Here is a 16,189-nt window from a genome sequence, read left to right as displayed (position 1 = left end):
TCCATGCCAGAGCCTCAAAAATCAGGGAGAAGTTTTTAATTGATGTCTGGGAACTATTTTCTGGTGTGTGAGCATGAGCTTGTTTATCTTATGTAGAAGGCTTTTATACTGAGCTTTCTGTTCTTGTTTGTGAAGAACAGCAAGAGGAGTGGGGGCAGACACATGAATAGAGTAACAATGAACGTGGGTGAACAAATGTCTCTGTGGTAGGTTCAAGAACATTTTGGGTATGTGTGCAAGAATGGGATAGCTGGATCTTGAGGTAGATATATTTCCATCTTCCTGAGGATCCACAACACTGATTTCCATCGTGGCTATAAAAGTTCACACTCCCACCAGCAATGTATAAGTGTTCCTCTTACTCACCAGAATGAGCTGTCACTTGTTCTGTTGATCTTAGTCATCTGACAGGTGGAGATAAAATCTCAAAGTAGTTTTGATTTGCATTTCTGTGATCACTAAGGACATTGAACATTTCTTTAAGTGTTTCTCATCCATTTGAGTTTCCTCTGTTGAGAATTCTTTGTTTAGATCTGTACCCAACTTTTTGGTTGTGATATTTGTTTTCTTGATATCTAATTTTGTCACAGGCTTTTTCTGCATCTAATGAGATGACCATGTGGTTTTTGTCTTTCAGTTTGTTCGTATGGTGGATTACGTTTATTGATTTTTGTATATTGAACTGTTCTTGCATCTTTGGGATGAAGCTTACTTGATCATGATGGATGATCTTTTTGATGTGTTCCTGGATTTGGTTTGCAAATATTTTATTGAGTATTTTTATATCAATGTACATAAGGGAAATTGGTCTGTAATTCTCTGTCTTTGTTGTATCTTTATATGGTTTGTTTATCAAGGTAATTGTGACCTCATCAAATAATTTTGGAAATGTGCCTTCTGTTTTTCTTTTATGGAATAATTTGAGGAGTATTGGTATTAACTCTTCTTTGAAACTCTGGTAGAATTCTGTGCTAAGACTATCTGACCCTAGGCTTTTATTAGTTGGGAGATGTTTAATTACTGCTTCTATTTCACTAGGGGTTATAAGTCTGTTTATATTGCTTATCTGATCTCAATTTAACTTTGGAAAGTGTTATGTATTGAGAAAAATTATCCATTTCCTTTATAATTTCCAATGTGGAGGAGTACAGGATTTTAGAGTATGTTCTTAAGGTTTTCTGAGTTTCTTCAGTGTTTGTTGTTATGTCCCCTTTTTCATTTCTGACTTTGTTAATTTGGATTTTCTTACTCCACCTTGTAGTTAATTTGGATAAAGGTTTGTCAATTTTTTTTTTTTTTTTTTTTTGGTTTTTTGAGACAGGGTTTCTCTGTGTAGCTTTGGAGCCTATCCTGGCACTCGCTCTGGAGACCAGGCTGGCCTCGAACTCAACTCACAGAGATCCGCCTTCCTCTGCCTCCCGAGTGCTGGGATTAAAGGCATGCACCACCAATGCCCGGCAGGTTTATCAATCTTATGATTTTCTCAAAGAATCAATTCTTTTTGTCATTGATGTTTTGTATTGTGTCTTTGTTTTTACTGCATTGATTTCAGCCCTGAGTTTTGATTATTTCTTGCCATATCCTCCTTTTAGATGTGATTTTTTTCTTTTTTTCTTTTTTCTTTTTTTGTGGGTGTGTCTGGAGCTTTCAGGTGTACTGTTAAGTTGCTAGTTTGAGATCTTTCTAAACTTTATTTTTTGTGGGCACTCAGTGTTATGAACTAGAATAGTCTTCATTGTGTCCTGTAATTTTGAGAAGGTTGTGTATTTGTTTTCATCCAATTCTAGAAAGGGTTTAATTTCATTATTAATCTCTGCTTTGCCTAATTTTTCTTTCAGTAGAGAGTTGTTCAGTTTGTGTGAGTTTGTAAGTTTTCTGTTGTTTCTGTTGCTGTGGATAACTAGCTTTAATTCATGGTGGTCAGGTAAGATATAGTGTGTTATTTCAATTTTCATGTATCTGTTGAGACTTGCTTTGTGACCAAGTATGTGGTCAGTTTTCGAGAAAGTTCCAGGAGGTGCTGAGAAGATACACACACACACACACACACACACACACACACACACACACACACACACACACACACACATTTGGCTTATAACTTTAGCCAACTTTAGCTGCAACATTTCTCTGCTTAGTTTTTGTCTGGATGACCTGTCTGTTGTTGAGAGTTGGGTATTGAAGTCCCCTACTATATTGATGTGATTTAATCTTTTGAAGTGTTTTTTTTGTTTTTGTTTTACAAACTTGAGTACCTTTGTTTTAGGGGCTTAGATGCTAGGAATCCTCTTGATTTTTTTTCCTTTGATGTGTATGTAGTGTCTTTTCCTGTTTCTTCTGATTATTTCCAATCAAAGTCTATTTTGTCAGATATTATGGCTACACCAGCTTGCTTTTTAGGTCTATTTGCTTGTAATATCTTTTGCCAACCCTTTACAATCATGTGATGTCTATCTTTGATGGTGTTTCACATGGATACAGCAAAAGGATGGATCCTGTTTTTGTATACACTCTATTAGTCTGTGTCTTTTCCTTAGGGAATTAAGACCATTCATTGTGAGAGATATAAAAGGCCAATTATTGTTAATTCCTGTTATTTTCTTGGTGATAGTGGTGGTAGTGTATATGTTTTCTTTCTTTTGACTTTACTTGTTTACTGGTTTGGAATTATTTATTTCCTGTATTTTCTTGGATGCAGTTAACCTCTTTATGTTGGAGTTTACCTTCCAGCACCTTCAGTTGGGCTGGACTTATAGATAGATATTGTTTAGATTTCATTTTATCATGGAATGCTTTCTTTTCTCCATCCATGGTAACTGAAAATTTTCTGGGCACAATAGTCTGGTCTGGGATTTGTGGTCTCCTAGAGTCTGAAGCACATCTGTCTGGGCTCTTCTAACTTTTAGAGTCTCCATTGAGAAGTCAGAGGTAATTCTAATTGGTCTGCCTTTGTCTGTTGCTTTTTTCCCCCCTTGCAGCTTTTAATATGTTTTCCTTGTTCTGTGTGGTTAGTGTTTTGATTATTATGTGGCAAGTGAACTTCCTTTTCAAGTCTAGTCTATGTAGTGCTCTATATGCTTTCTGTACCCTGATAGGTATCTCCTTCTTTAAGTTAGGGAAATATTCTTGTATGATTTTGTTGAAAATATTTCCTGTGCTTTTTGGCCTGTGTTTCTTTTCCTTCCTCTATTCCTATTAATCTTAAATTTTCTGTTTTCATACTGTCCCAGATTTCCTGGATGTTTTGTTCCAGGAGTTAGTTTAGATTTTACAATTTTATTTTGGCTGATGTATCCATTTCTTCTATTGTGTCTTTAACAACTAAGATTCTCTCTTCCATCTCTTGTATTCTGTTGGTGAAACCTGTCTCTAATTCCTGTTAAATTTCCTAGATTTGCCATTTCCAAATTTCCCTCAGTTTGGTTTCATTATTATTAATTCTATTTCTACTTCCAGGTCTTGAATGGTTTTATTCATTTCCTTCCACTGTTTATTTGTGTTTTTATAGATTTTTAAGGAACTTATTCATTCCTTTTTATAGACCTCTATCATATGCATAAAGGCTTTTTTAAGGTCTTTTATTTGTGTTTCAATTATGTTGAAATATTCAGGACCTGCAGTGGTAGTAGGATTGCTGGGTTCTAGTGGAGACAAATTATCCTGATTGCTATTGATTGTGTTATTGAACCATTATCTAAGCATGTTTAGTTGGAATGATTATAATTCTAGGTGCTCATATCTGGTCTTGTCTTTGTTGGGTGGATGTTTGGATACTTGGTTTCTGTTTCCTCTCTTTTCTTAAGAGAGTGTGGTGGCTATGTGTTGCCTGTAGGAAAATCTTCTGGGATCCTGATAGGTGTAGCCACTGGGGGCTTTAAGTAAAATGTATTTCTGGGTATTGGGAACTGACTCTTAGGAACAGTGTTGTGCTGGAATAGAGAGCTGAGGGGGTACACAGGAGGGAGAAAAACAGGGTGTTCTACAAGAATCTACTTAGTCCCCTGGGAATTGGGATATAGAGTGAGGAGAGGCCAGAGCAGGTGGTCTGTATGCAGTGTTGCAGTGTGGATTATCCACCAGAGCTGACCTCAACTTCATCACCTCAGATATTTAACCTATTTTGCATGAGAACACTTGAAACCCACTCCTCTGGCAATACTGAATTGGGAAGCACTTGATTATTACTAGTGATCTAAAAATCAATAATTCTTTTTGTCTGCTTGAGGCTTTATGCCCAAGGACTATCTATGCCTAATTTCCTCCATGTCTTAGCTCTGGTCACCATTATTTGGCTTTTTTTAATTATTAATTTTTATTTTATGTACATAGGTGTTTTGCCTGCTGGTATGTCTGTATGAGGGCATCGGATCTCCTAGAACAGGAGTTACAGACAGCTGTGAGCTGCCATGTGGGTGCTGGGAATTGAACGTAGGTCCTCTGGAAGAGCAGCTAATGCTCTTAACTTCTGAGCCATCTCTCCAGCCCCTATTTGGCTCTTTTCTAAAATATAAACTTTATTGTAAATAACTTGCAAATATAAAATACATCATGACTGAAAGTAACTGGAAGCAGAGTCTATACATCTCAATTAAATTGTGTACCCTTTGAAAAGCCATTCAGTGGAGTTTCACATTGTATTTTACACCCTCACTGTTAAATATATTTTTACGCACTTATCCACCACCAACCACCCCCCAAAAAATCCATAATACACTTAGAACTATAAAAACTATTAGTTTTATACCCTCTCTCTTAACTCTATCCAACACCTGCATTCAGTCCTTCCATGTCCCCAATATTTAGCTCTCCTTGTTCTTTTTCTACAAGTTATGTTATACCCACATGTACATTTGTGCATGTATATATGTACATGTTATGGGATAGGTACTTTATATAAAGAAGATCATGAGGCTTTTTTTTTTCTTTCTGAGAACCTGTGACCTTGCTTAGTGATCCATATTTTAAGTCCATCCATTTTCCTGAAAATTCTGAGATTATGTCTTTCTTTAAAGCCCAATAGCATTCCATTTTATATACATACAAGTTTTTCACTCTGTGTTATCTGTTGATGGGCAGCTAGATGGGAGAACATTTTGGGAAGGAGGAAGCCATCCTCTAGGTGGTCGTGGGCATCAACAGTATGGTCTCATTGATGGTCATATACAGCTGGAGCCTGATGTGGTTGTTTGCAGAGTGGAGAAAGGAGGCCAGAGGCACATTTCACTCTTAGACTTCATCCTGCTAGCATTTGAAGAGTACTGAACATTTTCAGGAAGGAAGTGATATAAGTGGATTGAATCACCAGGTGCATGAAGAAGACATTCCTGAGAGATATCATCTAGATTGATTGATGGACATATGGAATGACCAGACAGCAATTTCCCACTCCTTAGTCCATCCTTCAATGTCTGATTTGAAGTGTGAAGAAAAACAATACATCTATTTCAGTCCCAAGTGCCCCCTTTTTTTGTCTTGGCGAATAGTTAAGGGGTAATAAAACACCAGAGGGGAGGAAGAGGTCAAAGGAAACAGTTCCAAGATCCACCTGCCGAAGTGGCTCAGGCATAGGAATAAAAGTTAAGACTTTGGAAATAGGATTCCTCTCCTGCCTGCTGGTCCTCTGAAACTTTCTCCCTGAGGCCAAAGGCCTCAACCAATGGCCTGCACTGCCACCTGCAGTCTGAGACTGGAACTAGTGATTGGAAGTGCGTGTGGTTTATCATCCACACATCATCACTCTGCCTCTGCCTGGGTTTGCATCTCCCGTCTTTATGTGTATGCTTAGTCTTAGACTTTAAGTCACCAGTTTGTAGGAACCTTAAAAGGTAGTCTGCCACACGCATTTCTAAATGTCAAGAAATCAGAATGAGTCTTGGACTTGTCAGTTTAAGTGACAGAGTCACCCAGACCCCTCCCTGGGTGATAAGTGAAGGTGTTGTCATCTTCAGCTTGGCCATATTTAGCTTTCATATGGTAGGAATGGCCTGATGCTACAGAGACAATTACTTCATGTCTTTTCTTTACTATTTACCACCACCCCCATCCCCTACCCCACCCTGCCTTCCTGGAATTTTAGATCTCTATTGCTTTCCAGCTATTGGATTTGGGGGAAGATGTTCCTTGTCTTGCCTTCTTCATCTGGAATTCCACTTACAAGAGTTAAGTGAATGGTGTATAAAGTCCTTGAGCAGATTTTACCTGGCCCACCGAAAGAATAAGCGCTAACTATTCTAACCAAATTAATGTCTCATGCAAAGATAGCTGCTCCTGTTGTCACCTGAGTTAAGAATCACCCAAATGGAAACAATGTTCCCAGAACAAGCTATCTAATCCCAAATACGTATGTGCAGATTAATCCTGGGAATTTATACCACCTCCTGTTGAGAGGTTTGATGGTAACTAAAGGCAGGATTGCTCAGACAGAATTCAAGGCGGCACTTATTTGAAATGTACCTATTTACAGATGTTTAAGGTCTTAAGTTGAAACTTTGCCCACTATAATTCAAAACCTCCTGGCATCCAGCTACACTGTTTTCTCCATGTCCTTCAAAATACCCAACCCAGATTCTGCCTCGTTCTGATATACACGGAGTGCAGGGCTCAGCCTTTTATGTACAACTGTTTCCTGGGTATTGAGGGCGGCTGCACATAAATGAAAATGATAACAGGTAACGTGATGGCTGACTCCCGGATGCTGTGTGAAGGTCTCCCTAGCAATCACAGGATAAAATAAAGCTGGTGTTGAAGGATAGTTTCTCTAATTGCTCCAGCAGGATGCTAGCAGTTGGACTTGAATCCTGGGTTAGCTCTGCAGGAGACCATCTCTAAGGAGAATGGGAGGAGACGCAGCCTGGGAGATGCTCAGAAGTGGCTTTTGTTTGCTGAGTGGCCATCACTGAATTTCCTAGCCCCCCACCCCACCCCCTTCCTTAAATGCTGTGAAAATATACAGTTCAAGTTCCTAGGACAGACCTCAAGGAAACAGAAGCAACTAGCAAAGGGAAATAAAAATCACTCCTAGCCCTGATGGCTGCCACATTCAAGCAGGCACAGCTCGTAGAAACATAAACATATACAAATATGTGTGTATACATATTTATGTACACATGTATAGATATATACATATGTATTTTAATAAATATTTCTATATATGTACATTTGAATAAATACACACACATATATGGTATGTACGTGGAGTGTGTGAGTACATGTGGATGTAATGCACACGTGTGTACATGAATGTAAAGGCCAAAGTTTGATGGCATCTGGTATTTTTTCTATCACTCTCCACCTTAAATTTTGAGGCAGGGTCTCTCAGTGAACCCAGAACTCACTAGTTCAGTTGGATTGGCTGGCCATTGAGCTCAGGGGGCTCATCCTGTCCCCACAAGCCCAGTACAGAAACTGAAAAATGCACCACTTACAATATCCAGCTTTGTGGATGCAGGGATTCAAACTCATGTCCATTGGGGTTTTTCTGACTTATGGCTTGAAAGGTGCATCATAAAGGAGTTCTAACAACAGAGAGTGTGTCCACCTGTACCCCTGAATTGTAGCAGTCCCAACTACTAATCATAAGGTATTTGAGTCCATTTGGCTAAAGGTTGGTTTAAATCTTTATTCTCTTTGTGGAAAGCATAGTAAAACTGTAATGATATTGGAGAAGACTAAAAATACCTAGATGAATAGTAGGCAGGCAGTAAACATCATTTTTTTTCTGGATTTGGGGAAGTTTGAGATATTTGTCAAGTGACTTAAAAGTGTATTCTGTTGTGACTTACCTTCCCATTGTAAACAAATATTTTGAAATCGATTTGTGTTTAGATCTGAATTTTAGGAAATCTTTTGCATTTGGGAGGTTTGAGACAGGGTTTCTTTGTGGCTTTGGAGGCTGTCCATTTTTTTTTTTGCATTTTTGTACATCCATTTTTATCATTGTATAATTATGTGTCTGTGTTTGGATATATGCACATGAGAGCAAGAGCCTTTGGGGGTCAAAGTTATTGGAGTTCTCTGAAGCTGGAGTCACAGGCAGCTGTAAGTCACCTGATGGGTCTTCTGGGAATCAAACTCGGGTCCTCTGCAAAAGCTGTATAGGCCCTTAAGCCCTGAGTCATCACTCCAACCCCTTGCAGGTCTTTTAGTGTGAGCATTTCCCTTCAAATGTGAATCATGACAATAAAAACAAATACATAATCCTGGAAGAATGTTAAGGAGTTGCAAACACTTAAGGTACCTAGTTAGCTTTCCTTGAACTCATGTGGAATTGAATACGCATGAAAAGAAAAAAAAAGTGAGCAAATGCCACTTGATAAAAGTGACGCTTTAGTCGGGCAGTGGTGCCACACGCCTTTAATTCCAGCACTTGGGAAGCAGAGGTAGGCAGATCTCTGTGAGTTTGAGGCCAACCTGGTCTACAGAGCGAGTGCCAGGATAGGCTCCAAAGCTAAACAGAGAAACCCTGTCTCATAAAACCAAAAAAAGTGACGCTTTATTAAAAATGTTTGTATACCAAAAGATTACTTCAAGAAAGTCAATAGAAAATAACAGAGTTTGCAAAATACGTGTGCAAGCCAGAGAGCAGAATGTGAACTCAACAAAGGATCTTGAGAGTGAGGGGCTGGGAAAGCAAAGCATTGAGGAAAATGAAATCCCACAGTCTGTGATGATGCAACGTTCTCTCAAGCCTGCATGGGCAACACAGAAAGTGAATTTCAGCTAGTACAGCATTTACCACAGAGTCAACAATGTCAGATAACAAAGTAGAAAACAAACATGGAAACACCAAAAGAACCTATTCACATGGAAACATTCGATATACTGCAAAGATAACATGGTGTTAATAAGATTGTCTTGGAAGTCAAGCGACTGTTTCGAATCACATTATAATAAAAATAGCTCATAGTGGAGTTGTAGAAAACATGTGTAAGTGGAGCCTCAAGTGTTAGCAAAAGGGACAAATGACAGAATGGATGAGTTATGCATTCATATCCAGAAAAAGTTTAAATAGAATACTGTATGTAGGCCAGCGAAAAGATTCATGCTGCCAAGTCTAATGACATGAGGGCAATCCTGAGAACCCCCTTGTTAGGAGAAAACTCCCACAAGTTCTTCTCTTTCCTCACCACATGCCTCTGTGACATTCACATTTATTTCCCCATTTCTAACACACACACACACACACACACACACACACACACACACACACACACACGTACACACCCATGCACACAATTAATAAAAGTAATTTTAAAATATACAAAAAGAACACTATACCTAAAAAAAAAGACAGAAAAGCAGGACAAGTTAAACTTGTAGAACACACAATAAACACCCAAAGCAAACAAGCCACTCTGAACCTGCAAATAGCAAAGATGCTTGCTTACTTTACATTGATTAATAAAATGAAAATTCTGATACTATGAAGCAGGACAGTTTATGGAGAAATTATATTAGTAACCAAGAGAGGGCTTAATTAGAGATATAGTGTGGTCACAAAGATGTTAGAGAACTATGAATGACAGCAGGCCAATTTATTAAAACCCGAGATGATTCTCTAGATATATTATTTATATTTATCAGATTTTCTACTTATATTTATAACTTACAAGATATGTGATTCTATGAGGAAGAGAATTGATCTTTAGCCCTTAAAATGTAATAATAAAGTTTATCCCCTAAAGTGACTTCTGGGTGAGATGTTTTGGTCCCCAGTTTCAAAGCATGCTTTATCCATTTCTCCTTTGAAAGTAGTATTTCTGGGGACAGAGAAGAGAAAGAAAGTTCCCTAGCTCATTGTGTTAATACCACAATAACACTGACACTAAAACAGAAAGAGATCTGCACAAGGAAGGTGCCATGCAACCTTTTGTGAAATTCCTGGACACCAACTACCAAGCAGGAGCTACTACTTTAGTGCTATCAGTGTGACCAGGGTAGGCTCCTCAGAGAGCCCATGGGTGATTAACAGGAGAAAGTAAAGAAAACCCTAAATGTGATTCAACATTTAAATGAATTGAAGAGTAAAATCTACATATGTATGCACAAGTGGGTACAAATAGGTATTTGATGAAACTGACAGCCATTCAAGGTTACTTTAACGTGTGTGTGTGTGTGTGTGTGTGTGTGTGTGTGTGTGTGTGTGTGTGTGTGGGCGCACACACAGATACACAGATACACAGGCATACACACACAAAGAAACACACACACAGGCACATAGACACACACACAAAGAAGCACAGACACAGACACACAGATACACAAACAAATATACACTCACAGACATATATACACAAAAACAAGCACACATAATATAAAAGTACTTCTAGTAGATCCACTGGCTGCCCTGAGGCCATGTGGCTCAAGCAGGCAAAAGACACCCATGGGACAGCCTGGGTCCTCGTGGTTTGGGCTGACTAAAGAAATCCATGGGCATGCACTACAAGACACTAGGCAGGTGGTGGATGCCATTATGATGAGCAAGTACATGGTGGAGAAATGGGAGAGCAATAGAGGCAGAATGGTTGGTGTATCATGGTAAGAGGCAGATCTGAAGAAGTGAGGGCAGCAAGAAATGGGCTGATGTTGGTAGCCTGCTTGCCTCACAGGACCCATGTTGCCATCAAGGTCATAGGGATGTTCAGGGCTACCACATGTGGCGGTTTTGATGTCTGAGGGCCATGCTGTCACCAGAGTCATGTTGATTGGAGTGGTTTGTGCTGCCACTTGGGGACATGATGACATCTGGCCCCAAACTAATACCAGGGGGGCATGTGTGGATCCATGGCTCTAAAGCAGCCAGAGTCTGTTTTGATATCTATGGCTTCGGTAACCACATGGTAACCAAATGGATGACAGGAGGTCTGGCCAGACACTTGAGTCTATGTTGGTGTTTGAGGGCCCCCACTGCCACCAGGGCCATACTAATCTAGAAAGACCATGCTGCCACCCAGAGCCATAGTGGAGCTATAGTGATGTCCAAGCTGGGGCCATGCCTGGATCCGGGGGCCCCACAATGCAGACAGGGTCTAGGTTGATATCTGGGGCTTCTGACACCACCATAGGCCATGACAGTACCTGGGGTTTGGGGTACTACCTGGGGCCACGTTGTTGTCCAATAGCCCATGCCATCCCCCAAGACCATGCCAATCTGAGTGGACTTTGTCATCACCTGGGGCCACGATGTCATTTGGGCCAGGGTTGCTGCCAAGTGCCATATGTAGGTCTACAGCCCAGGATCTATGTTGATGTCCATGGCTCCTGATACCCTCAAAGGCCATGCTGATGTCTGTTGTCTGGGCTGTCCCCTGGGACCATGTTGGTGTTTGAGGGCTACACTGCCACCTGGAGCCATGGTGACATCTAGGCCCCAAGCTGCAACCAAGGACCATATCTGGATCATGGTCCTACCATAGCAGGGTCTGAGTTGATGTCCATGGCCCGTGGTAACACTAAAGGCCACATGGATGCCCAGGGTCTAGGCCTCAACCTGCGGCTATGTTAAGGGCTGTGCCGACACTAGGGTCATACCAACCTGGGTGGCCTGCACTGCCACATGGGGTCATGGTGTCCTTCAGACCTAGGCTGCTACCTGCTGCCATGTCTGGGTCTATTGCCCAGCAACAGCCAGGGTCTGAGTTGATGTCCATGGCTCCTGTTACCAGTGAGGACCATGGGGACAGCCATTTGGTGTCCGAGGGCCCTGCTGCTGCTGGAGCCATACTGATCTGGGTGGCCCATGCTGCCACTGTGGCCATGTCTGGGTCCATGCTCCTACTGTGTCTGGGGTCTAAGATGATGTCCATGGCCAGTGGTGCCACAGAAGACTCATGGGAACCATGCACATTGAAATCCAAGGGCTGTGCTGAGCTGGCCACACCCATCACTGGCCCTGTGATAGTTAGCCCTGACCCTTGCTGGATATTACAGCAGGAAAGATGGCCCCATCACCCCCATGGGAAAGCTGGCCCCTGGACTCAGGAAATATGGCCTTACCCATCACCATGGTCATGGGAGAGCTGACCCCTAATGGCATAGACCTAGGAGACCTGGCTCTGTCCCTCATCTGAGGGGAATTGTCTCAGTGGCCCAGACAAACCAGTTTAGCTGCCACCCAGACCATATCCTGGGCCTTAAATTGGCCCATCCTAGCTTCTATTGCATCTGTGTTCTCTTGGAATGTGTGAAAGGACTGGTCCTGTGGAACAGTAGCCACAGAATCCCCATGACTCAGGCCAGCAATGGAGCTTCCGAGGGGAATTTTGGTGAGGGTCAGTGATGATGATGGTGTGCCAGTGGCCTTGAACCAGACCAATAACTCATTACAATGAACATTTTGTGGGTGGGGTTGGTTGGACAAAGGGGTATGCTGTATGATGTACCAAAGCTCCCAGTACCACTGGGATGAATAAAGAGGTGTTGAAAAGATGGAAGAGTGAGGTGGTGGGCTTTGTTTGTTTGCTTGCTTACTTTGTTTTGTTTTGAATTGATTGTGGAAGTCCTTTTGCAGGGATGCTGCAGAGGTGATGGAAGGATATGGAGAGACTGAAAAGTGAGCAGGATTGGGGGTGTGTGATGTGAAATTTCCAAAAATTCAGTGTGGAATTATGTTATTTTTTAAAAAGCGCTTGTATATAAATATAACTATGAAAGCTATCTAACTCAATTTTATAAAAATCTTTATACTTAATAGTGAGTTGTAGAGGTGAACCTGCTCAGAAACATCTGACACCAGGGGTCTGCTCACTGGATCCGAACTCAGCAGCAGGATCCAACACACCCAGACACTGCCAAGACCCCAGTAACAGTGCCACCTCCATCCACTAAAGAAGACAGACATCAGAGTATTGGAACTGTTTGCATCTACCAGAAAGGAACCTTGGTCCCATACACACCAAGAGTGGAAGAGACTCCTACTACACCCACTAGAAGAAAGGATGAGAAGAGGACAATGTAAAAGCACATCCAACAACAACAACAAAAAAAAACTCAATATGACACCACCAAAGACTAGGAACCATACACCAGCAAGACCTGAACATTACAATGCAGATGAAGCAAAAGAGAATGACCTTAAAAACATCTTCATGAAAATGATAGAGGAACTCAAAGAGGACATCAGAAAATCCCTTAAAGAAATGGAAGAAAAAACAAACCAAAAAACACGTTATCAACAAATCTCTCAAGGAAAGAGTTCAAAACCTAAAAACTGAAATAGAGACAATAAAGAAAGCACAATCCGAGGGAATGCTGGAAATAGAAAAGCTGGGTAAACGATCAGGAACTACAGACACAAGCATAACCAACAGAATATATAGAGATGGAAGAGAGAATCTAAGGAGTTGAAGATACAGTAGGAGAAATAGACTCATCAACCAAAGAAGATCTTAAGTCTAACAAATCCCTAACACAAAATATGCAGGAAAAATGGGATACCATTGAAAGACCAAACCTAAGAATAGTAGGTATAGAAGAAGGTGAAGAAATCCAGCTCAAAGGCACAGAAAACATATTCAAGAAAATCATAGAAAAATACTTTCCCAACCTAAAGAAAGACATGCCAATGAAAATACAAGTAGCCTACAGAACACCAAATAGACTGAACAAAAAAGGTCTCTTTGCCACATAATAATCAAAACACCAAACTTACAGAATAAAGAGAAAATATTAAGAGCAGAAAAGGAAATATGTCAAATAACATATAAAGGCAAACCTATCAGAATTACACCTGACTTTTCCATGGAAACTCTGAAAGCCAGAAGGTCCTGGAGAGATATTCTACCTAGACTAAGAGACCATTGATGCCAGCCCAGACTACTATACCCAGCAAAGATTTCAATCAATATAGATGGAGAAAACAAGATATTCCATGACAAAATAGACTCAAACAATACATATCCACCAATCAAGCCCTACAGAAAGTTGTGGAAGGAAAACTGCAACTCAAGGAAGTTAAATACAACCAGAAAAATGACAATAGACAATCCCACTTTACCAACAGCTGAAAGAAAAAAGGGTTGGAAACCCACACATAATTTCACCACCATCACCAAATCAAAAACAAACAAGAATGAACAATCAATGGTCATTAATATCCCTCAACATTAATGGTATTAACTCGCCTATAGAAAGACACAGATTAGCATAATGTATAAGAAGACAGAATCCATCCTTCTGCTGCATGCAGAAACACACCTCAACTTCAAAGACAGACGTTACCTAAGAATTAAAGGTTGGGAAAAGATTTTCCAACCAAATGGACCCAAGAAACAATAGCAATTGTAGCAATCCTAATATCCAACAAATTAGACTTTAAACTAAAATCAATCAAAAGAGATGAAGGAGGTCACTTACTACTCATCACAGGAGAAATCCATCAGGATGAAGTTTCAATTCTGAACATTTATGCCCCAAATACAAAGGCATACACCTTTGTAAAAGAAACATTACTAAAACTCAAATCACACATAAAACCACACACACTTACAGTGGGAGACTTCAACACCCCACTCTTGCCACTGGACAGGAACACCAGACAGAAACTTAACAATGAAACAAAGTAACTAATAGAAGTTATGTGCAATTGGACTTAACAGATATCTATAGAACATTCCATCCAAATACAAAACAATTTACCTTCTTCTCAGTGCCACATGGAACCTTCTCTAAAATCGACCACATACTTGGCAACATAGCAAACCTCAACAGGTACAAAAAATTGAAATAAGTCCCTGTATCTTATCAGACCACCATGCTTTAAACTTAGAATTCAACAACACAAACTACAGAAAACCTACAAACTCATGGAAATTAAGTAACACCCAATTGCACAATTTCTGGTTCCAGGAAGAAATAAAAAAAGAAATTAAAGATTTCCTAGAATTCAATGAGAATGTGAACACAACATACCCAAAACTATGGGACACTTTGAAAGCAGTGCTAAGAGGAAAGTTCATAGTGCTAAGTGCCCACATGAAGAAACAGGAGAATAATCACACTAGAGAATTAACAGCACAACTGAAAGCTTTAGAACACAAAGAAGCCAATATACCCCAGAGGAGCAGACACCAGGAAATAATCAAATTGAGTGCTGAAATCAATAAAATGGAAACTAGGAGAACAATACAAATAATCAATATAACAAAAAGTTGGTTCTTCGAGAAAATCAACAAGATAGACAAACCTATATCCAAACTTACCAAACAGCAGAGAGTTAACATGCAAATTAATAAAATCAGGAATGAAAAGGGGGACATAACAACAGACACAGAGGAAATACAGAGAATCATCAGGTCATATTCTATATTCCTCAAAATTCGAAAATCTAAAGGAAATGGACAATTTTCTGAAAAGATTTCACTTACGAAAATTAAATCAAGAACAGATAAGCAACGTAAATAGACCTATAACCCCTAATGAAATAGAAGCAGTCATCAGAAATCTCCCAACCAAAAAAAGCCCAGGGCCAAATGCCTTCAGTGCAGAATTCTACTAGAAATTCAAGGAACAGTAATTTACCAATTTTCCTCAAAGTATTCCACACAATGGAAGCAGAAGGGTCATTGCCAAACTCTTTTTATGAGGTTTCAATAACATTGATACCCAAGCCATACAAAGACACAACTGAGAAAGAGAACTACAGACCAATATTCCTCATGAACATTGATGCAAAAATACTCAATAAAATACTGGCAAATAGAATCCAAGAACACATCAGAGATATCATCCACCATGATCAAATAGGCTTCATCCCAGTGATTCAAGGAATGTTCAGCATACAAAAATCCATTAATGTATTCCACCATATAAACAGACTGAGGAAAAAAAAACCCACATGATCATCTCACTAGATGCCGAAAAAACCTTTGACAAAATCCAACACCCCTTCATGATAAAGGTCTTGGAGAGATCAGGGATAACAGGAACATAACTCAACATAATAAAAGCAATATACAGCAAACCAACAGCCAACATCAAATTCAATGGAGAGAAACTCAATACAAGTCTTCTAAAATCAGGGACTAGACAAGGCTGTCTACTCTCTCCATATCTCTTAAATATTGTCCTTGAAGTTCTAGCTAGAGCAATAAGACAACAAAAGGGGATCAAGGGAATACAAATCTTAAAGGAAGAAGTCAAACTCTCATATTTGCAGATGATATGACAGTCTACATAAGTGACTTAAAAAACT

This window comes from Cricetulus griseus, chromosome 3 (assembly GCF_003668045.3).
Source record: "Cricetulus griseus strain 17A/GY chromosome 3, alternate assembly CriGri-PICRH-1.0, whole genome shotgun sequence".
NCBI lineage: Eukaryota > Metazoa > Chordata > Mammalia > Rodentia > Cricetidae > Cricetulus > Cricetulus griseus.
This window is presented reverse-complemented; position numbering follows the sequence as displayed.